This window comes from Bradysia coprophila, unplaced genomic scaffold (assembly GCF_014529535.1).
Source record: "Bradysia coprophila strain Holo2 unplaced genomic scaffold, BU_Bcop_v1 contig_415, whole genome shotgun sequence".
NCBI lineage: Eukaryota > Metazoa > Arthropoda > Insecta > Diptera > Sciaridae > Bradysia > Bradysia coprophila.
The window spans coordinates 983851-1005799 of record NW_023503670.1 but is presented as its reverse complement, the minus strand read 5'-3'; the positions used below and the strand labels follow the sequence as shown (position 1 = coordinate 1005799).

The window sequence follows — 21949 nt, the reverse complement described above, 5'->3', positions numbered from 1 at the left end:
AGAATTTCGTTGAACAAAAGAAAAATATTTTTTATTATCTGAATTTTGACCAGGCACGCGCTCGCACATTCTTAAAATACACACTGCCATAACAGCAATAGCTCCTTAACAACAATACAAACCTTCGAGAACCATAATTATCCGGTACTTATGATTCCTCGTCTCACGAGCTCTTACTATACGCATATTTCAGGGAGATTCATAAGCCTTCAAGAGAAGACGAACTGATGCAAGCTCACCGCCAATATGCTGTACCATTACAATGGGCTTATTATAATATAAGATTGACATTCGCAGAAGACATCGGCTTGATGGCAGCTGATCTATATCAGGTGCAGATCATGTTACAACAGTTGAATGAAAATTCCAGCAAAGTCGGTCTCAAGATGAATTTGTAAAAAACGAAGATCATGGCAAATATTGACGATGACAGAGACATTAAAATTGGGGATACCGTCATTGAACCAGTCGACAGTTCAATGTGTACCTAGGTCACAAATTAAAGTTTGGTCTGGACCACCAAACTGCAAAAATAAACCGTAAAATTGGTCTTGCAAGGGTAACGTTCGGAAAACTCAGGCTAATTTTCAAAAGCATAATGAACAATAGTCTGAAACGTAAGGTGTTCGGATAAGTGTGTCCTTCCCGTCCTCACATATGGAGCGGAAACGTTACCATTAACAAAAGCTTCCGAAAATAAATTAAGAGTGGCACAAAGAGCCAAGGAACAGAGAACAGAAGCATTTTGAATTACACTCAGAGATAGAATGACAAATGTTGGACCAAAAAGATCATGAACTGGAGACCACCTAAAACACGACCTAGAGGTAGACCACCAGAGAGATGGAATAATGGCATCAAGAGAATTGCAGGCACCAATTGGCAACAAGTGGCAACAGATCGTTCCGAATGGAAGAAAATTAGGGAAGCCTACGTCCAGCAGTGGATAGAAACAGACTGAAAAAGAAGCAGAAGATTGACAAACAAGCACCTGGCTAGTGTTGACCGGACATATCATCCACAAGCAATTCAAAATTATTGATCCCTCGCATACTCATACATACACAATTTATATCTGTGCAAATAATTAATTTATAAAATGTTTTCCAAATACGATTATAATGCAATTTCATGTTTTGAAAACCATTACATCAACATGTATTAATGTACAAAACGTCAATACAAAATAGTTTATAACAAAATACGATGGATGAACGTTGAAAAATATTGTATATAGAATACAATAAATAGAATGTTATCGGGAAAATTGCTGCTAACGGATGTTGCATAGAGAGAGCCGGTTCAGTCACAATAAAACCAATTAACAGCACAAGTTCGACAAAGCTCACACAAAACTAAAAATATATTAACGACCAGGGGTAGGATAAAATAATTATGTAACTTAATAACTTCCGCGCTAGGAGCTTTTTGCATCAAACAAAAAATTCTGATTATAGATTACAAAGCCCTAAAAGAATGTACTAGTTTACCATAAAAACTACAAAAGCGCCATCCCTGTTCTCATAATACGGTTGTATCGTCAAGTTTTACCCTGAAAACTAGAAAGGCGCCATATTCAGCTAAACAAAATTTTATGACAAATGGTGAATTGCACGGATTATCAATTGACCTATCGGGCAAATTTTGCTTTATATTGCACCCGGTCTTATAGTTGCTCTATTTTGGTTGTCACACATGACCGATCGTAGGCGAGTATGATGCATGGTATGATGTAAAGAATAGATTTCGAAATAAATTTTGGCACTGTAATAATTCAATTGATTTTGCAAAAAAAAGAGAAACACGTTCATGCGTGGGATGAATTGGTTCGGGATGTTAACAGCGTCGTATAATATACACGATTGAAAAAAAGAATAGAAGAAATATTCAGTAAATCAACGTCGTATTTATTTCACACTTTTTGCCCTTTAAAATGAAATTGTGTTCGCGATGGTAGCAGATGTTACAACATTTTGTTAAAGATTTTTTTGAATATAAAAAAGCTTTTGATTCCGACATGTACGCGGATCGTGTGCAATTTCATATATTTTTTTACACAGTCTTGTCCACGAATCTGTTTTCCAAATTTATCAGATTCGAGAATTATTCAATCGACCGTATGCAAGAACTGAGTACTGTCAACAAATTCCTTTAGTAGCAAAAAATCAATCAATTGAAAAGTTCTAATTGTCCTTGAAACAACATTGCCATTCAATCATTCATAGGTCCAATATCAACAATAGAAGATATGGACAGAAATGAGGTGAATTTTATACACTCGTTCTGATTCATTGATTCATACTACTTTCGTTCCATTCGATCAATTCGGTCCATGCACTTTGAGAACGAACTAACAAAACTGTGAAACATCAAAAACGTATAACGCTAAATTGAACTCAGTCAAACCCTACTTTAATATGACTATCAATAAAATAATCGACTTCTCTATTTCGTGATTTGATTTGAAGCATGCATGTTGCATATGTGCATCCTGAATGTAATTGATTCATTCAAATTAAATTGAGAAATGACAACAAAGGAGTTCTTAATCCTTTACGAACAACAAATTTATCGCCACGTAACGCTTAAATATGTAACATAGTTTGTTTCAGATTAATTTCTTGTGTTTGATACCAAATCTAATACTTCTTTTATTTTAATATACATTTTGCTGCATAAAAAAGACCAGTGAATGGGCCAATTTCTTTCGTCGTTATCGACATATTTCTGACAGTCTGAGCTACGTTAGACAACAGGTAATAGTTATTTTCCTAACGAATGCTAAAATGCTTTTTTAGGAAATCAGAGGTTTCGCTAAAAAAAAGCCTTTCAGCACTAGTTTGGAAATAGTTATTTATACAACCGAGTGATAAATGCTTTGTTAGGCACTAGGTGTTTAAATACACATCGAGTGCCTAAGAAAGCATTTATCATCGAGTTGTGTACTTATCCTACTTATCGTCAATTGTTGCGAAATCTTATATGATCATGTCAAACGTGTTCATGAATTTTTCACAAATTTTCATAAGTTACAGCGAATTATTAACTAAATTCATGAAAATTTTGAAGCAAGTATACAATCTGATAGTATAAGAAAACTCGTACATTTGATGTGTATCCTTGTTACATTTTATTTCCTGCCGCTAACTACAAAGAAAACCGCACAATAAATTTTCTTTCTACCAGAAAATCGCTATTTACCGGTAATAACCATTAACCTGTAAAATATCATTCTATGCTACTGACTATAAAATAGGTTTTTGTGTACACTACGTCTTCGGATTTACTTTACTCCTCGAGCATTCAGTTCCAACTTCAAATGGTGAAAAGTAGGCAATTTGTATGGCATAGAGATATCAAAAACATAAAATTAACATTTATATGAGTGTCGTCGTGTATGTCGACTCACTTCAACCGCCGTATAACTCTTAGCAATGGCACCGATGTGTAATCCTTCCGTAAATAGTTACTTAATACTACGTAGCATAGGATCTATAGATACATCCTCTTTATATGGTATAAATAAAACAGTGCTGTAAAGTACACGTTATTATTGGCATTTATCACTTTCACTCAACCAAAGACATATTATATGTGATGTGAGTGTACGAAAGTATCAAAAGAATTTATTTAAATAAAATGAGCAGAAAATAACTTTTTTTTTGTCGTTGAATGCAATAAATATAAAAGGCAAATCGTTTACGTATATCCTCCCGAATGTTTGTAAAATCATCCAAAATGGCTGTTTCAAATATTTGTCGTGTCATCATTGTACATATTGTGGATTTAGAAAGATAAACTTTTTGAATCTTTTTCGTTCACTCTGTTTGGAAGGTACCCCCATACACAATACGTTTCACAGTATACATATCTGATCTTATCATATTTCGCTGAAGTTTCTCTGCCGAATGTATATTTTGTGGTATATATTGAACGTTTTTGGAGATTTAAAGGATTTGGAAGGAAATTGTTAGAAAGTTGAAAGGAAAGAACGATGACTAATCTTCGGTGATGTTTTTTTCCCCAATAATCTGTTTGATAACTTTATTTTGTTCGTCCATTTATAGTTATGTATATTTATACAATCCATTATGTCAGTAGAATGGCTTTGCGACCTGAGTATAGAATTTAAACGAAGGTATAACAAGCAAAAAAATGCTCGTAAATTTTAAAATAATTTTTTCAATTGATTTGCGCGGCAGAGATTTTTTTTATAACCAATTATAGGTTGGCTGCATGAAAATACTGTAAATGGGATGAGGATTAAATCTCATTATGTTCTGTTATGAGCATATAAAAACCAAAATGATTTGATTCTTCTATTGATTTTTGCATTTAAAATGATATTTCAGTTACAAAATCTGAAAATATTGTCACAATATTTCTGACCGTTTTTATTTATATTTCGAGTTAAGCCAATCGGACCGATACTATTGGTATACCGAGTACAGTTACTATAATTTCTTAATTGGGTCTAACATGAGTGCATTTCATGTGACATTTCCGTACATTTCGCCATTAGTGTACTACTCTGATAGTTGATAGCTAATTTTAAAATTTTCTCAATTTTTTTATATTTTCATTAGTCTCTAGTCATTAGTGAAATGTACGCCATTCTGATGCTCAAATACACCTATCGTATTATTAGCACAATGAGATTTTACTTTGCCTACGGAATTGACATCGTTTACGAAAGTAGTACTTTTCCTAACGAACGGATTTTTTTTCAGCAAATGAGAGGTTTCCAGTACGAGCCGGAGGCGAGCTCTGACATGAAATTCGCTAAAAAGACGACTTAGCGTAAGATAGGAGCAACGTTTTAAAGGATTTTGGCAAATCAGTGTTGTATTGTCAGACAGAGTTGTAACTCGAGAAATAAGATACGTCAGTAAAAATTTATGCTATTCAAGGTGTTTATTTCTTAGACGAAATATAATTCGTAATAATTATTACTAAACAGGTATTTCGTACGGTAAAATGTGGCCCCAACATCAGTTTGTATAAGATGCATATTGCGTACGGTTTTACGTAGAATTTTACACCAACACAATGTAGGCGATGACGTTTTTGCTATAGTTGTCAGTTTAATATTGTTATTTAATATTCGGGACAATTTTATCATTAATTTACTTTTAAAATATTGTGTAGACATGTTTTTTGGAGTGTTGCCTTTATTAGGAGAAGACAGAAAAGAAAAGGTTTAAAATTTCAAGTGTTTTTTCATGAATTGTTTCAAAATTGTGTGAATTCGAAAATATATTTACGTGAATTTTTGCGTATATTATGAATTCATTGGAATAATTCACTCTTCTTGGAGTACATTTCGGTCTCTGAAAGTTTCCGACTTCATCCCCAAGGTAATCGTTCCAATATTTTGTTATTTTTTTTTTAATTCAAAAGATTTGTGTAGCAAAATTTTTTGAATTCTTCGCGCTTATTTGCCAACCAATTCTCACACTATCAAATATTTCGTTTTTCATGTCGGTGACACAATTTTTACGTAATTTCCGGTCTATATAATTCGTCTAAGGTTTATTTGGTGAGGTCGGTCTTACATTTGACACTTCAGAAATACATATTTCTGGTGATATTAAAGATTTAAGACCTGTATGGCAACACTGAATTGCGGACGTCCTTTATAAGCTCATGTAATGTGTTGGAAGTAATGCAGAACCTTCTCACTGTCGATATTATCACCCTGTAGCTGAGTTCTTTTTACTTTAATGCGTAATTTCAACTTACGAAAAAAGTACTCCGTGTGAGAGACAAAATTGAATTTTTTCAATTTTTTCTTTGTTTATTTGACAGCTCGCTCTCTCACGGCAAACAAAGAAAAAATTGAAAAATAATTCAATTTTGTCTCTCACACGGAGTACTTTTTTGGTAAGAGGAAACTAAACATTATCTGTATCTAGAATGCACGCCCCTCCTCAACAAAAAAGAAGTTTTTTCGAAATGCACCCAAAAACTAAGAACGCACATCGATTCAGGGACCTATTGGGAGCTCAAAACATCATTCAGTAAAATCGGACCAGTTCCTTCCCTATACAAAATTTTTCATTTCATGAAATTTCATACACCTCTCTGAAACCGTTTTGTCACAAAAGTTCAGTGAGTGGACATATTTTGATCGAAGCTAATTTTTATCTTATAGTCAGATACCCCAATCTCAACGATCTAACGATCTAACGATACCCCAATCTCAATCTATTTCATTTGAGTAGAATCACTTTGTTGACTTGAAATTTGTCGTGAAGTCGCCAACTCGAAAACAGGCTAAATAGTTATAACACTCATATGAAGTCTTCACGCTTTTCATATTTTATTTGGCTTTGATAAAAGTAACGTAAATAAAACGTTTTTAGAAGACTTTATGAAAATGAAAACTGACTTTCTTTGATTACTCTATTTTCGAGTTAGCGACTTCACGACAATTTTCAAGTCAACAAAGTGATTTTTCTCACATTAAATACATTGAGTGGGGTATCGTTAGAAAGGTACCTTATACGTATGACCTCTATAAGATAAACATAGCTAACGCCGACCCGTACGAAACACCTATTCGTATCAAAAGCCTTTAATGTGAAACTCTTCATTTCTCTTACTTCATTTTCTTCTCTGCTGAAAAACTATTCTCCCTTTAAAATCACTTACATTATCCACTCTTTGCCTTGTTATCATATACAACTAAATTGCCGGAGGCAATATAGACAGCCCCGTACGAAGACAAATTTCATAAATTCCTATTTAAACAGCTATATACCGCTATATTTAACTATATTTCACTATAAATAAACATTTCACAGATAAATATGCTATTATATAGCTATATATGCCTGTATATAGCTCAATATAGGTGAATATAGATATATATAGATGTCCATATATGGAATCCCTGAAACCCCTCACACTTAACACATTATTTCCATGTTAACAGAAACTCTCTAAGCATCATTTTTCCCACTTTATATCACTTTTAATAAAATCCAATATGGCCGCCGGCAGCCATTTTGTTAGGAGACCGGAAATAGTACCGACGCTTTACATTCGTTAATACCTTTCAAACAAAAAACAATTCATGAAATTCGGTCAAAATTTACTCGAGATATTGTCAAAATACACCACGTTCACTGTACTTCCGAGTAGCCAGATAAGAGCTCACTCCAAGAGACCTAGCTCACGCTCCGGAGAACATAATTTCATAATTTTTTTTCCCTGATTGGTACGGTCAATACCTATCTAATAAAGCTAAAACAGACGAAATATGTTCAAATGTGCGACCTACAAGCAAAAACTGCTTGCCGCCCTGTGCCTGGTCCACACCAAGGGGTCTAACTCACGAGTCGGTCATCCGATTTCCATAAACTTTTTTTTTGTCGATCGGTATTGTAAATACCTTTTATTTGACGTATCACTTACAAGTTTAACGTTTAAATGTCCGGAGATATCTTCGAAAAACCGTAAAGCACTTATTGGGCCACAGCTCGGGAGGGGTCGATCCAAAATCACTCATCTTCGAACTTAGCCTGTCTTTTGACATTACCAAACGGGAAAAAAAAGAATTTTCAAAATCGGATGCGTTTTACTCAAGTTATCGTGCAGACAGACAGACGGACAGACGGACATTTTTTTTTCGCGGATTTGGCATCTCTAGACAACCACAATAGGTTTCCCCTTACTCAGGGAGTCCAATTCGACGTGTTACAAACGTATGCGTAAACCTATAAGACCCCAGTACTTCGTACGGGTCTAAAAATTAGTTTCGATCAAAATATGTCCACTCACTGAACTTTTGTGACAAAACGGTTTTAGCGAAATTTCATGAAATGAATAATTTTGTATGGGGAAGGAACTGGTCCGATTTTACTGAATGCTGTTTTGAGCTCCCAATAGATCTCTGAATCGATGTGCGTTCTTAGTTTTTGGGTGCATTTCGGAAATAGTTCTTTTTTGTTGAGTAGGGGTGTGAATGTGCTTTTCTTCACCGAAACCAAAAATAATTTGTCAGAAAATGCTCTCTTTCCTACAAAATTGTGTGCTCTTTTTTGGCTCTTTGACAGCTTTCTGCGTAAATACTAAATCGATCGTAGATTTTTCACTCACGTTGTTCACATTCGTCAAATGTGGATACCACAGTGTCAATAGCAAACTTTTCCGTACATTCTGTAACGCGTTTTCACATAATTTTTTTTAGCTTCAGACTAATTTACATAAAACGCATTTTTGTGGCACCATCAAAGTACAGTGGGGAAGGGAGAGCCCATTAAAAATAAGTTAATCCGTTAATCGTTCCGTAGTCACAAACATTTGTGAACAAATATTGAGTAGATTTTCCTGTAAAAAATTTACGGACTTAAATTACTTAATGAATGGATTGCATACAGTTACGTGTTATGATTTTACTTCACATTATCCCCGGATCAAAACTATGAAATTGAACGAGTTCAACACAATTTTGAATATGTAGCTCCGAACTTTGGCTCGAATATAAGTTGACAAATATTCAGCAATATTTTATATTAATTGAACAGATTAAAACCAGAAACTCTGTGCATTCGTGCACCACAAGATATTCGCTACAGACGAACGAAGCAAACAACGTCGCAGATATGTACAATAAATGTTGTAAAATAATCTTCCGTGGAATAAAGTTTATGTACTCTCTCACATACCTAGATATTCGAGTCACTGTAAGCAGCTTACCTCCATGAAATATCTACCCGCATGTTTGGTTACAGATTTCAACTTCACCGTGTATCATTCCACCCCTGTTGTACCACACGAAACATAAAGTTATATAAAAACAAAAAAGTTTATGAGTGCAACCATTTAGTATAGATTAAATATGTAATAATTGTCCATGTTATCATGTGAACAAGAACATGAAATGTACCACTGAGTGTTGTTGTATAAAACAGTACATAAATGGCACGGTTATGGTTATTTCGGGGTGAGGTTACGTGACATTACTGGTATTTTCTTTCCGGATTTTAATTTTTAAAACAAAATTCAAAAAATCTCTACGACGAACGACGAGCGCAAAATAGTTCTTTGCTATACATAAAATTACATTTCCGTGTATATTCACTGCAAAGTTACCACTAAGTTGCGCATTGAAGATAATTGATTATTTTACAACTAAATAGCACTCTAGAGATGTCAAAGTTCGATTAAATGGTTCGAGAGATTTAGTATAAAATATTCGTTTTGCTGAACACCTGACAATTTTGAAATGTTTTTAATCTCCACCTGGTCCTTTACACCAAAGCACATATGGGGAATTCTGGGAATTCTTTGCACCTATGTCCAAATGTTCATTTCGCTAAGTGAGATCATGATCACGGCTTAGGATCACAGTCTACCCCTCTTCAGAATGAACATTTTACGGAGGTGCATATGATATATTATCAACTGTTGTGGAATTAGAATATCAATATCCATCGTTAGACATTGAATTAATGATGCAGTAAGTTCTGGTTCTCAAGAGCCGTCGAATATCGTATGTGTAATAGATAGAATGAATTGGATTGAAATGGAACTTAAAATTCAATGGCAGTGTCTGCTGAAAATAAAAATTGATAGATCGGACTGGTGGCCAGCTTGAGGCTTTAGTCTGAGAACCGGTAACTTTTAAGTTCAAAACATATCGAAAAGCATGTGTCTAGTTACGCGAATCAGCACTTACCACTCTCATTGCAAGTGTAAGAGTTTAGTAAAATGGTTTACCTTTTAAGTAAATAAATTGATTAAACGAGAGCGTTTCTAACATGCTCGAACAAAGATATCAATTTTTCGCTGTACGGATGCAATCAAAGATGATCGAGAATTCGAAATCTGTTCAAAATATTCACTTCAAATCGACCTACAGCTGTTTTAGGTTTAAAAAAAAATTGAAAATAATAAATTTGAGCAAAAGATTTGTCTGAATCTGATTGCCAATCGGTTTTCACAACACAACACAACACTGATTAACCTACGGTGTAGAACCATCACTGCTATGGCTGGCTCGCAATTGGTTCTCTCATTTAGTTTTTTAGAACGTTTTACGCTTTACCTACTACAGCATCGGAACATATGTTATGGCTCACACATGCTCACTACCGTATTGTAGACTATACTATACTATTATGTAGATAGATAGACTTAAGCAGAAGCGAAAGCGATAGAGTGGTAGAACAATTGGCGATCAGATTCATACAAACCCCCCCAAAGTGCAGTATTGAAGAGCGGGTCTAATTTCTCAATACTAACTCTAGTAACCCTGACGGTATAGTGGACAAACCCAAAGTGTTTCGCTTGAAACAGCAATGCGCTTAACCGCTCGGCCATCAGGATCTGTTTGAAACTTCGACAAATTACATTATAAACCGAATTTCGTTGAGAATAAAAATTAAAAATACCTGCGTCAACCGCGGGAATCGAACCCGGTGCACCTCGACTTGCAACCAAGAGCTCTACCAACTCGACCACTGAAGCTCTTACGATAAGCTGAATTAAAATCGTTAACCAGTTGTGGAAAAAAATCAGAGTCCATAGGTATGCAGGGCTGTTGCATTGGGCAGGGTTCAGTTGATTCGATGATTCGATGGTCTCGACCAATAAAATGTATTGACTGAAATGTGAATACGCTTGTAAATAAAACAACGAGTAATAGTTTGCTCCGTGGCGTAGGTGGTATCGTTCTTTATTTTAGATGCTGGACGATCCGAGCTCAATACCAGCCTGTGACATTTTTTTAATTTTTTTTTATACGTACCTATAGTTAAAGTTATAGTAAAACTAGTCAATATTGTGTCCTTAAATACAGGCATTTCTAATTAACATCAAACGTAACTTTGAGACAAAGAGAAAGTTAAAAAAAATATCCCCAACGAGATTCGAACAAGCAACAATACAATCGCAATAAACCGGTTTACCAGCTACACTTTTGAATCACTTGCGAAATGATGGATAAAAAATACCGACCTATTGTCTGAAGGACGGCATTCTGTGTGTGTTTCAGTCAGTAATCAGCTCTTTGTGACTTTATCGTCGCTAATTTCTGTTAATAATATGACATTGGACTGTGTTGTAGGTCCATATCATCTTCCGACATGGACTTTATTATGTGAAATGCGAAATTGTGGAAATATCTTTCAATTGTCAAGCAAACCGTGTAATTAATGTGAAACCAAAAATTTACATAAATGACGCAAACCAACACAATTAATAAAAAATTGTGTTCAATTGGTACAGTAGCGTAGACGCAAGAAAGGTTTACTTTATGATACGGTTGTTAGGTGCGCGATACCAGGCAACAGTTTTTTTTTTAAATTTACTTTGAAGATTTTGAGTTTTTGTGGTCCTTGTAATCAATAAATCTTATGATCATACTGATCAGACCAGAGCATTAAACCATTAACCAGTGATTCGTACGGAGCCTTTCATTCTCTTTTATCAATAACTATTTAGTTTGCAAATCTCTCCACAGACAGATATTCAATAGATTCATGGTAAAATCAAATTAGATGCGTTTGTACTATTAAATCTCGGGATGCGAACGAAACAATTGCTCTAAGAGTAACTTAAAAGATCCCGTGTAAAGATGACGGTTATATGAATATGTTGCGTTACAGCCAATCTGAATAAAATCAAATCTTAGAACTGAGAACATTTCTTGAACCCGAAGGGTAAGAAAAGTATCAAAGAGAGACCGTGTACTCTACAAAGCCACCAAACCAACAACCCTTATCTGATGAGATGACTCTTTACACGTGAAACCAATTGAAAATTCAAAAAATTACTCACATTAAGTATGAAAATCGTTTAAAATTACAGCTATCGCATCGTGGAGCGTATATTGTGCAAATACGCGGAAAAAAAATGTTTCCAACTAATACAGAGATGAAGAGCCCATTATATAATTTTAGAGTTGATTACACAACATGATGAGTTGAAAATAATCCTCAATAATTGCTTTTAAATGCCTTTTGATACACAACTATATGGGAAATTGTAATAGCCCCCTCATCGCAAATAAATTACATTTTTCCAATAAATTTTCGTAAATATCGAAATTCGATTTGTAAAAAAAAGTTTTAATTTTTAATCCTCGATCACGAATGAAATATGTTATTACAAAATTTTGTTTTAACAACAGCACCATTCAAATTTGGCAAGGATTTTCGGACAATTTTTTGATGAGGGTGAAGGTAATGGAGAATAGAGATCGTTTACGTTCTAATAATAACGTTATCTAAGACCATGTTCCATTCTGTCGCCGATTCTTCTTCATTTAAATTTGATATCTCCACTTAGTTCAAATCAATTGCTTAATGTTTTGTTGCCAAACTTAAACATTTTGATAAATTGAGAACATTATAAAAAGATAAAATGACAAAATGCGGATTCACATTGTACATTTCGAAATTATACAAAACCAGACGAACACAACGATAACAATAGTTATTGGTCTCACTATGCGATATCGGCAAATAAAGGGCTGTACCTCAACAAAAGTTTTGAAATGTCTTCCGGGGTACAAATAATTGAACTGTGCACCTAATTATATTGCCGGATGAATATCGTTTGTATTAAGTTTAAGTTATCTTCATGTTAGACAGACAGACTGACGGATTAAGTTTTCTATAATTCAAAGAGATAAATTCCATGATTAATGTTGTTGTGTGAATTTGGATTCAGATGCAACTTATAACGGCCAGAAGCAACCATATGAAAAGTACACTAGTTACCACGATACTTTACTCTTGAATACGCGCATAAGCTAAATTTTGAGTCGGAATATTTGATAATGTGTGAGTGGAGTTGCTTCATTACAACCCTGGTTTAATGAATAAGTTTTTCGATTAATCAGTATGTAGTTACCGCTTTTGGAATATTTCTCTAAACTTTGATCGTCGGAAGTTATATGGCATCTATTTAAAGTACTTCTAAGTACTTATATAATCTTAACCATATACCGCAAGTTCGTTACAAAAACTCGATTCACGAAAGTCTGAATGGCTCAGTCGGTAGCACGCTTTCTTTTTGACTTGTATGCTCTGGGTTCGGTCCTGGCGACGACATTTTTTTTTTAAATATTATTATCACGACAATGAACACAAGACTTTGAAATCTAACTTTGTAACATCAGCATCATCATCATCCTTTACGTATGACTTTAAAAGTGCGTGTGTCTGTAGGTAAGTTTCAACTGTAAAAATCCACTAAGTTATAGTCCTGCTATACCAACAGACTTCTTATAAGTTGCTATATGGGTTGAATAGTCACATACACGCGTGTTATAATTTTTATCAGAGTTTAAAACATTCGTGTATATCACAGCTTTTTATATCCTGACATTGGAAGCGACCCAGGTATTAGATAACATCGCAATGCTTAATCGAACCAAAACTTGCTATAGTGGCCAAAGACAACGAGTATAATTTACCAATTGGTTATTCGGAGCATCCACGTCTAGAGAGTCCTTCCTGTTATAATTTACACAAAGGGACCGTCAAATTAGATTGATATTAACAATTCTTTTTGTAAACATTTCATAAATATTTGTATGCACATTACGTCCCTAAGAGACCTGGACCAAAAACAATTTTTTTACTCGACCGAAACGAAACAGATAGAAAAAAGAATTCTGAAAAATATTTTCCTAAAATATTTGTCTCTTGATTTTCTCTACACTACCTACAACTGCCTTTATATACAACCATAACCGTAGAATTTTAGCTACGAGGTTGTTGTTGATTTTCTTATACCATTGTCGGGGTATATAGTACTTTAATGGGGTTGACACTGTGTGACTTCGTCAACTTATATAAATTTCATATGACAAACTGACCGTGAAATGGAACAAAAACAGTTCGGACAGTTTCTCTTTTTTGATTCGTTTCTTTTTTTGTTAAAGTAAATGGAGTTGTTAACTTTGTAGTTTTGGCTACTGTGCGGGGAAATTAAATAGCAATCAGTTTTTATTAAATACAATCATAATGACAACTGAAAGTTTTGAATTGTGAAAATGTTTGTGAATTTTAGAATCTAAGAGTTATATCGCCGAATCTTCAGGTGATTGGGGAACAAGCGGTTTTCGATTTTAATGAGTGATAGCTCGTTGGATTCGTCTTTCAATTCTAGAAAACACGTATCTTTCACTTTTTCTAAAAAAATTGTTTTCTGTGAAAAGCGTTCAGAAGTGAATACATGTCAGAGGGTACCGAAAACAGTTTTTCGTAACTCAAGAGAAAATTATTTTAAATTGTTGTAATGTCGGTCTTGGAAATACCTACAGGTAGAGTATACTCACCGCTTGGAGCTAGTAGCTCCACGAGAGTTATGACTAAAAATATAGTGAAAGTTCGGAGAGTCCGTCTTCTCTGCAGCTTCGATGTTGCACGGAACTGAGTATGGGGTGTTGTAGCTGGCCCCACCCACTATCGTTCCACATATAAATGTACCCAGTACCTTTGCGCTGCAAGCCTACAGAAGTCTTGGAAAAGAAGTTGGTGCCAAAATGTAGATTTTTTCCTTCTTTCTGAGGAACAGCATCTGGAACGGTACTACGGCAGTCATTTTTTACCGTCTACTATTCTTTTAATTTATCAATAGAAAAACGCTTCGCTATGTCGCGAATATATGTCGTTAAAACCGATCCACTATCAGTAATGTCAAGAGAAAAATTATTAAATTTTTCCCTGAGCATTTTAGTCAAATAAAGTGTTAGCGCATAGCAAATGACCTCAGGAGTCCGGAACTGTAATCAGTTTTTCAATTAGACCAATATTTGCTACGCGACAGGAGTTTAGGAGTTTAGAAAAGAGGGAGCAAACGGTTTTCCAAACGATTCATTTTTAGTCATAACTCTCGTGGATCTACTAGCACCAAGCGGTGCGTATACTCTACCTGTAGGTCTTTCAAAGGCCGACATTCGCACAAGCAAAAATTTTACCAAAAAAATTCTAGAAAAAAAATTATTTGCGTCACAAAGTAGCTTCATGAATGTCATGATGAACACATGTACCATTTAAAATGTTATATTTGACGAAGAAAAAAGACATCCGAAAGGATTTGAAATTGAATTTTACTCAGACGCAGCACTAAACTTTTGTCGCTAAATCTGTATGCGTGACCATTTCCATACAAAAACGACACTTGAACTAACATTAGAAAACACCACAATTAATTTGGTAAGATCATATGCTTTTTTGATAAACAAATTTATGAACAGCAAATCTGTTTGTTACGAACTCCATACCATTTCGAATAAAATATGTTTCAGCTTAGCTTTACATAAAACATTGCAACATTTACAGCATAGAAAAGGATCATAACGTAAATTTATGACTTCATTATCTCTGGCCCGGTCACAGTTCGTTTCGGTTCGTTAAGCGTGAAAAGTTTTCTGTCGCACATAAATTGTAAAATTTCAACTATAGCACAGCATGTTCATATTTTCAATTGATATGTCCGGAAAATGTGAAAAGTGAAAGTTACGGCCTGATTGTTTGTTACTGTGGGTTTTTTTTATTTCGGAACATATTTGAGATTTTTTAGAGTCTTAAAAGTCATCGATGTTTCCAGAGAATCAAGTGTTTCCAAATATCACAGACTGGATAGAACGTAATTGACTGGGAAAATCGATGACTTTTTAAACTCTGCTAAATTTAAAATTGTGCTTTTTAAAGATGAACTCACTGTATTTCGAAATGCTTTTTTCCGTTAGAATGTCTATGGGGACGATGGTATTTTCGATTTATAATAAATGAGACACGCTTGATATACGTGCTAAATTTAGCTTTTTAAATCATCGCAAGTGGCGTACAACAGTTTTATTAAATTGAAAAAGTGGAGGAAGGCTTCGCAAAACTTTGTATTCACATTTATAGTGTGTGTGTGTTGTGTGCTGTTACAAGTTACAAGTACTGACTCTCTTCTGTAAGTTTTTTCAAAATATTTGTATGAAATAATTTTCCGAATCTAGAATATGAAGAAAACTTAATTACAAAAGCGTCTACCGCACTATATACCCACCACATCATATAATTACTTTAATTGAAGACCACAATTTGAAATGTGCAGATGTGCACTTTTTAATGCATATTTCCACAAAATGAGATATCTTTTCCGAGTGACATAAATCTTTTTAACTAATTAAATGAAAAAACAAACTTTTAACTAATTTGGTGCATACCAACCAGTTGTAAAGGAAAGTAGTGTCCTATATACACATTTACAGTTTCATACAATGTTATACTTTTGAATGAAAAAAAAAATCCGTTTTTAATGGTGATCATATATTTTTTTGCCTTCCATATGTGTTCTGTTATAACTTTGTTCAACACATTTTATTTTTTGAATGGAATCCCTTTGTTAGAACTATAGTCTGTTTTAGTCGGTTTCAGTTTCATATACAGTGGAGAATATTGTTCGAGATATTCATTTTATGAGTATTTATTACATTGCAGCTTCCGTCTTCACGCTAGTTTACATTACATTATTTCTATTGCTTCTATAGCTTTAGCTTAATCTTTATTTCACTTGTAACATTGTTGCAGCTATAACTATTTAGGATAGTATTACGTACAATTTTGCGTCGCAAAAGAAGCATAAAAGCTAAGCTTAATAAGAATTTAGTCGGCGATGTAAGATTGAATCATAATAGAGGGTAAATCGTATGAGATGGAAGGGTGGTATGGTTCTATTCTGGGGAATGAACTAACTGAAATATTATCTTTTCAAATTTCGTAGAAAGTAAATTAAAAACTGTGAAAGTTTGTGACGAAAATCTTATGAAAATATGTACAGTCACTTTCGATACGAATTTTGAGAAGTTCTTAGGCATGTTGACTAAACATCATCAATCGATAATAGAATTACATAATAATCGATATCAATCGAATGATTTATCCATAATCGATATTCAAGCACAATCATCGATTGTCAACAATTAATAATCGATATTTAGCGATTATCTATAAAACATTGGTTTTATATTTTGACAAATACTAAAGCTCGGATAGTTTTGCAACGAAAATAGTAGATTAACAGTCAAACAAACTAATTTGGTAACGAAATAGCCTTTTATAGCCTGTGGAGGTTAGTTTTAGTCTGTTTTAATTTACTAAAACAATTTTTATCTTAATAATTTTTTGATTATCAATAAACGATACTCATCCGATTATTAACAATCGATACATGCGATTGATATTGACTTTTGAAAACGTCGATAATCAAATAATCGATATGTCAATCGAATGAATCATGCCCGCACGTTAGTAAGCGGGCGTGATGCAAGTTTTACTCTACAGATGGTGAATAAAAAATTGCTGCAGATATGAATTCGAAAACCTATGGGTGTTTTCCTTCCTGATTCTAAATCAGGAAAAATATAAATTTCTAGCACGTCTGGATCAGGAGATAGACCCGGTTTTAAGTTAAATAAGAATTCCACAAGTGTGAGAGAGACAACAATATTCGTCTCGCTCACACCAGTTGAATTCCGATTTAACTTAAAATAGGTCTAGCTCCTGATCCAGACGTCCTAGAAATTTATTTTTTCTGGATGGAGGGAAAAATACCGATAGGTTTTCGAACTCGTAACTGCAACGTACGGGGTGTCGAGTAGTAGAACATGCCTGTTGGATATGTGATGTATTGCCTTTCTGAATTGTATGCCCTGCCTGATTATATTTCGAAAAGCTTTAAGAAGAACCGATGCTTACACGTGAGTGGTAACTGTATGTATACTGAATATTTCCGTATAAATCGTTTTCTGAAAGGGTAAGACGACAATAACCCCCAATGTGTTAGCTTTCAATAAAAACCAGACTGTTGACTTTTCTCAGGACTGGTCGAACTGCCCCAAAAAATCTATTTTTTATTGAAAGCTACATTTTCGTACATTTTTCAAGAAGGATTCTAAGAAAAATATTTCACCGAAAGTAAAATATGAAACGCACAAATGTAGCCTACAATTTCAGCTTAGCGTGCCTCTTAATCTTAACAGACGGCAAGCCAACCCAATAGATGATTTTTTCCAACTTCTATTTCTAAAGCAATCAACGTCTTATAGAAGAAACTAAACAGCCTCGATCAAACACACACGCCACGGAGTTGTCGTGTGTGTGTTGTTTGAATCGAGGCTGTTTAGAAGAAACAATTCATTAATTGTCCTGAATCTAATCACAATATTATAGCCGTTATTTGTTTACTGAAGGGAGAAAATTAGAATTTCCAACGATCTAGAGTTGGAATTTCATATTTTTGCCCGTTACGTGGTGAACACACGTTGGCGTTCTTTGCCGAACAACTTATCAAAAATTGATGACTGAGGTTTAAAGTTTTAGTTTTTTGTTTTTTTGTTTGTTTTAAGACTTACCATTAAATGAGATCCAGAAGCTTTTTACAAAGCTTAAAATTTGTCAGAAATTAATTCTGTTTATTATAAGTATATTTGAGGAAAAAATCTATATATTTAACAGATTGTATTAAAACACAACAATTTGTTGTACAACCTAACAAGAACCCAGAGCCTATCTCTGGAATAGGAAACGTTCGTGACTATAATTTCCACTCATATCGTGCTTATTCCATCGCTTGGTGCTCGTAAAAAAAACAGTCGTAATAATGGCTGCGCGTGACGGAAATCCAATCACAAGACGAAAAGAAATTGGCGTAGAGTGCTGCACCAACAATACAGTAAAATTCTTGAAATTCTTCAATTCAGCTACACATAACCAAATTAGCATATGATACAAACTTATTTTTGCTAAAAATTTTACCTCTAAAATTTTTTGGGTTAAAGTTTCGTTGTGACAATTTTTGCGTACAAACAACGCACTTCAAGCATGAGCGGTTCTCAGAATAGGGTACTGAAACAGGACAGTGCACTGAACAAATTTTTGCACTGTAAAAAAATCTGTAAACATTTTTCACAGAAAATAGTACTCCATTTGGCAGCTGTCACTCGAATCAGCACTTTTGCTTGAAGTACGTTTGTAGAATCTTCTACGCATATGAGTGGAAAGACTCACTTTACGTTTTTCTTGCTGTGGACAGAATGAAACGTGCAGAACGTCAAGCACATGCTAAAATTTATTTGAGTTGATAAGTTTTTAAAACCATTAAGTTTGTTGGATTTTATACAAAATATTTGACAATTAATGCATAAATTGTCGGAAACACTATGCAACTGGATGATCGACAGCGTTTTTAACAGCGACCAGCTCTTGTTTAAGCTCTGGCATTTCACTGACAGGACCAGTTTTTTCAATGACATGCATTCCCACAATCTGAAAATCTATCGCAAAATGTAGTTGAAGCCCATTCTTGATTGTCTCTTTTAACTCATTGCAATGTTCTTGCAAAGAAATCCCATCATGTGGCATGTTCATTGCAACCATTTGGAGCTGATTCGAATAGATTTCGTCTTCCGATACATATTTGGCTAAATAAATGATCATCGTCCAGAATGGATCCGCAAAAATATCAGTGGCATCAAATGCCACAACAAATCGGAAGGGTTTAGTCAATTCACTTAGACGCTTCGCAATACGTTCCGGCTGTACCTCATCACAGACAATGTATTTTGAATCGGGTTTCCAGGCCGCATTGGCTGGATTAACAACAATAACCTCGTCATTACTTCTTTGAATAACAAGATGTCCATCATCACTCAGAAGAGAAACGAGCACCACCGCATTATTAGTGTTAACTCCAAAGACGACGATAGTGTAGTCGTCCGGTTTTCCTGTGCCACTATTTGCCATTGTTTTTGTAAGACTGTCTCCGTGAACTACAGTTGGTACATACACCACACCAACCAATGCCAACCAATACCAATGAAACATCAAAATGCAATCTTAATGGACCGATTAACTGACCTTCAATGTTTTACTTGAAATGCTGTATTGTTTTTGCAGTGAAGTTGGGCTAAAAATGTAAATCTTCAGATTCAGTGGTTGCTTTCGCACCTCCTAACCAGCCCCTTAAACTTACGTTCGATTTTTCAAGATCACACAGTCAATCAAATTAAATTTTGGCCTATCGCACAGTTTGGTGAACCACTTGGCGCTATCAAAATAATTTCTTGTAAACAGAGAAATGACATGTAATAACATGCGAGGTGTTATTACTTCTGCTAATGGTTTGTATTATTTGTATTATATATTGATTCATTCAGCCACAGAATTTATTCTCTCTTTCATAAACTTAACTGTACGCAGTGCACATGAGTGCCTATAATTATTTTAGCTACTTCTCCTCATAGATCTCTCTACCACGAATGCCGACGACACATTCATTCTAAAGGTCAGTCGACTTCAATACAATGTTATCACGTAAATTCTAATCACCAATGTCAATAATTACCCATCTTTTCTTTGTTACTTCGCTTCTCGTTGTGAATACCAGTTTTTTTCAATTTGTTTAAATTATGTTGATGCCAATGAGTCTTCATGCCAAAACGATATCAAATGGGCAATTAAATTCAAATTAAGAATCACACATGTGTTTGGTCAATACCTCCTCTAGCAAACAAACTTCGTTTTGACGCTGTCAGGAAACCACCTTATTCCTTTGTTCGTAGAATCATACACTGTTGACAACATTGACTGTTGTCTGATTTCTAATTTTACATGTAAAGCAGGGTTCGATTTTGATTTGATTTAAAAAAAAAATAATCATCAAAAAGATGTTATTATCAAAAAGAGTTGAAGATCAAAAAAACCTATTTGATGATCATTCCATCAATTTGATGATCAAATATTTGTGATGCTCAATTTTCGTCATTTTTTGATGATCAACTTTTTTTGATGATTAATTTTTCTTGATGATCAATAAATTGGATGGGTTTTGATGATCAATTGTTTTTGATTATCAACTTTTTTTGATGATCAAAAAATTGGATGGTTTTTGATGATCAACTTTTTTGTAAGTAAAGTTTGGGTGCCAAACTGAATCCTGTCATTTTTCGTGAAAAGGGTGAGGGGAAAGTCTAGAGTGCTTTATTTCAGTTCTCCTCGACGCTTCTCGCACACTCTGGACAAAATATTTCATATTATTATGGATGATAATCAAAAAACTTTGAAACATCTATTTTTCACTGTTTTATTACATTTCAGATCTACAATCATGTTGCCCAGAAAAGTCTATCCATATACTATTTTTTGAATACCTGAAGGTTACAGGGTGGTCCTGAACATTGATTTTATGGTGTCTATAGAGAAATAATGATAGCCATTTCTAACCAAATTTGTGACAGAAATGTGTAAGAATGACGACGGAATTACATTTTTATTATTTGTTAAGCGTAACAGGGTGTTCAGGGTAGGAATGTTTTTTTGAAATATGTCGAATTCTCACTAGTCTGGCCACTATTCTGGTCGAAAATGGCATTTAGAAGAAAGCAAAATTCCATTTTAATGCTCAATCATTCGATACGTTATCGAATATCTAACAAATGTTTGATGCAGTAATGACTATTTTATCTGCTACTGCTAACAAGTGAGTGCAGAAAGAGCGTTCTCAGCCTTACACTACTGCTGAAGATATTCGTTGCAATTTGAGCAGCACTACTATCGACAATATCCTTAAAATTTCGCTAAATCGCGAGCTCGTGAATTATGTTGATTTTAGTAAAATGAAAGGGTAAATATAATGGAGGTAGTTTTGTGTCAACCATTGTCGCGTTCTTGTTATGTCTTTGTGTTTTTATGGTATCGGGGAATCTGGCACACGGTGCCAAAAGAAAACACTTTTCAACAACGTAAAGAGTGAACTCGCACTGGCAAATTCAATGCTACAAAAAAAAAAATCGTGTGCGACTTCACCTTTTACGTAGTTGAGAAATTCGTCGTTTTAGCACAGTGTGCCAGATTACCCCACGCCGTCTATGCAACATTGTCAGATCACATCATTAGGCAAATAGTTTATTCAAATTATGTTGTTTATTTTTCAAAAT

The 21949-nt window shown here is 34.4% G+C and overlaps 1 long non-coding RNA gene across 1 annotated transcript; it reads right to left on the bottom strand.

Moving 5' to 3' along the window:
• Positions 1 to 9037: 9037 nt before the first annotated feature.
• On the bottom strand, positions 9038 to 21696 carry LOC119082394. The gene is made up of 3 exons (XR_005088635.1): positions 21447 to 21696; positions 15644 to 15647; positions 9038 to 9049 (listed from the first exon to the last, which is right to left on the bottom strand). It is a non-coding gene; the product is annotated as an uncharacterized LOC119082394 (long non-coding RNA).
• Between the last annotated feature and the right edge of the window lie 253 nt (positions 21697 to 21949).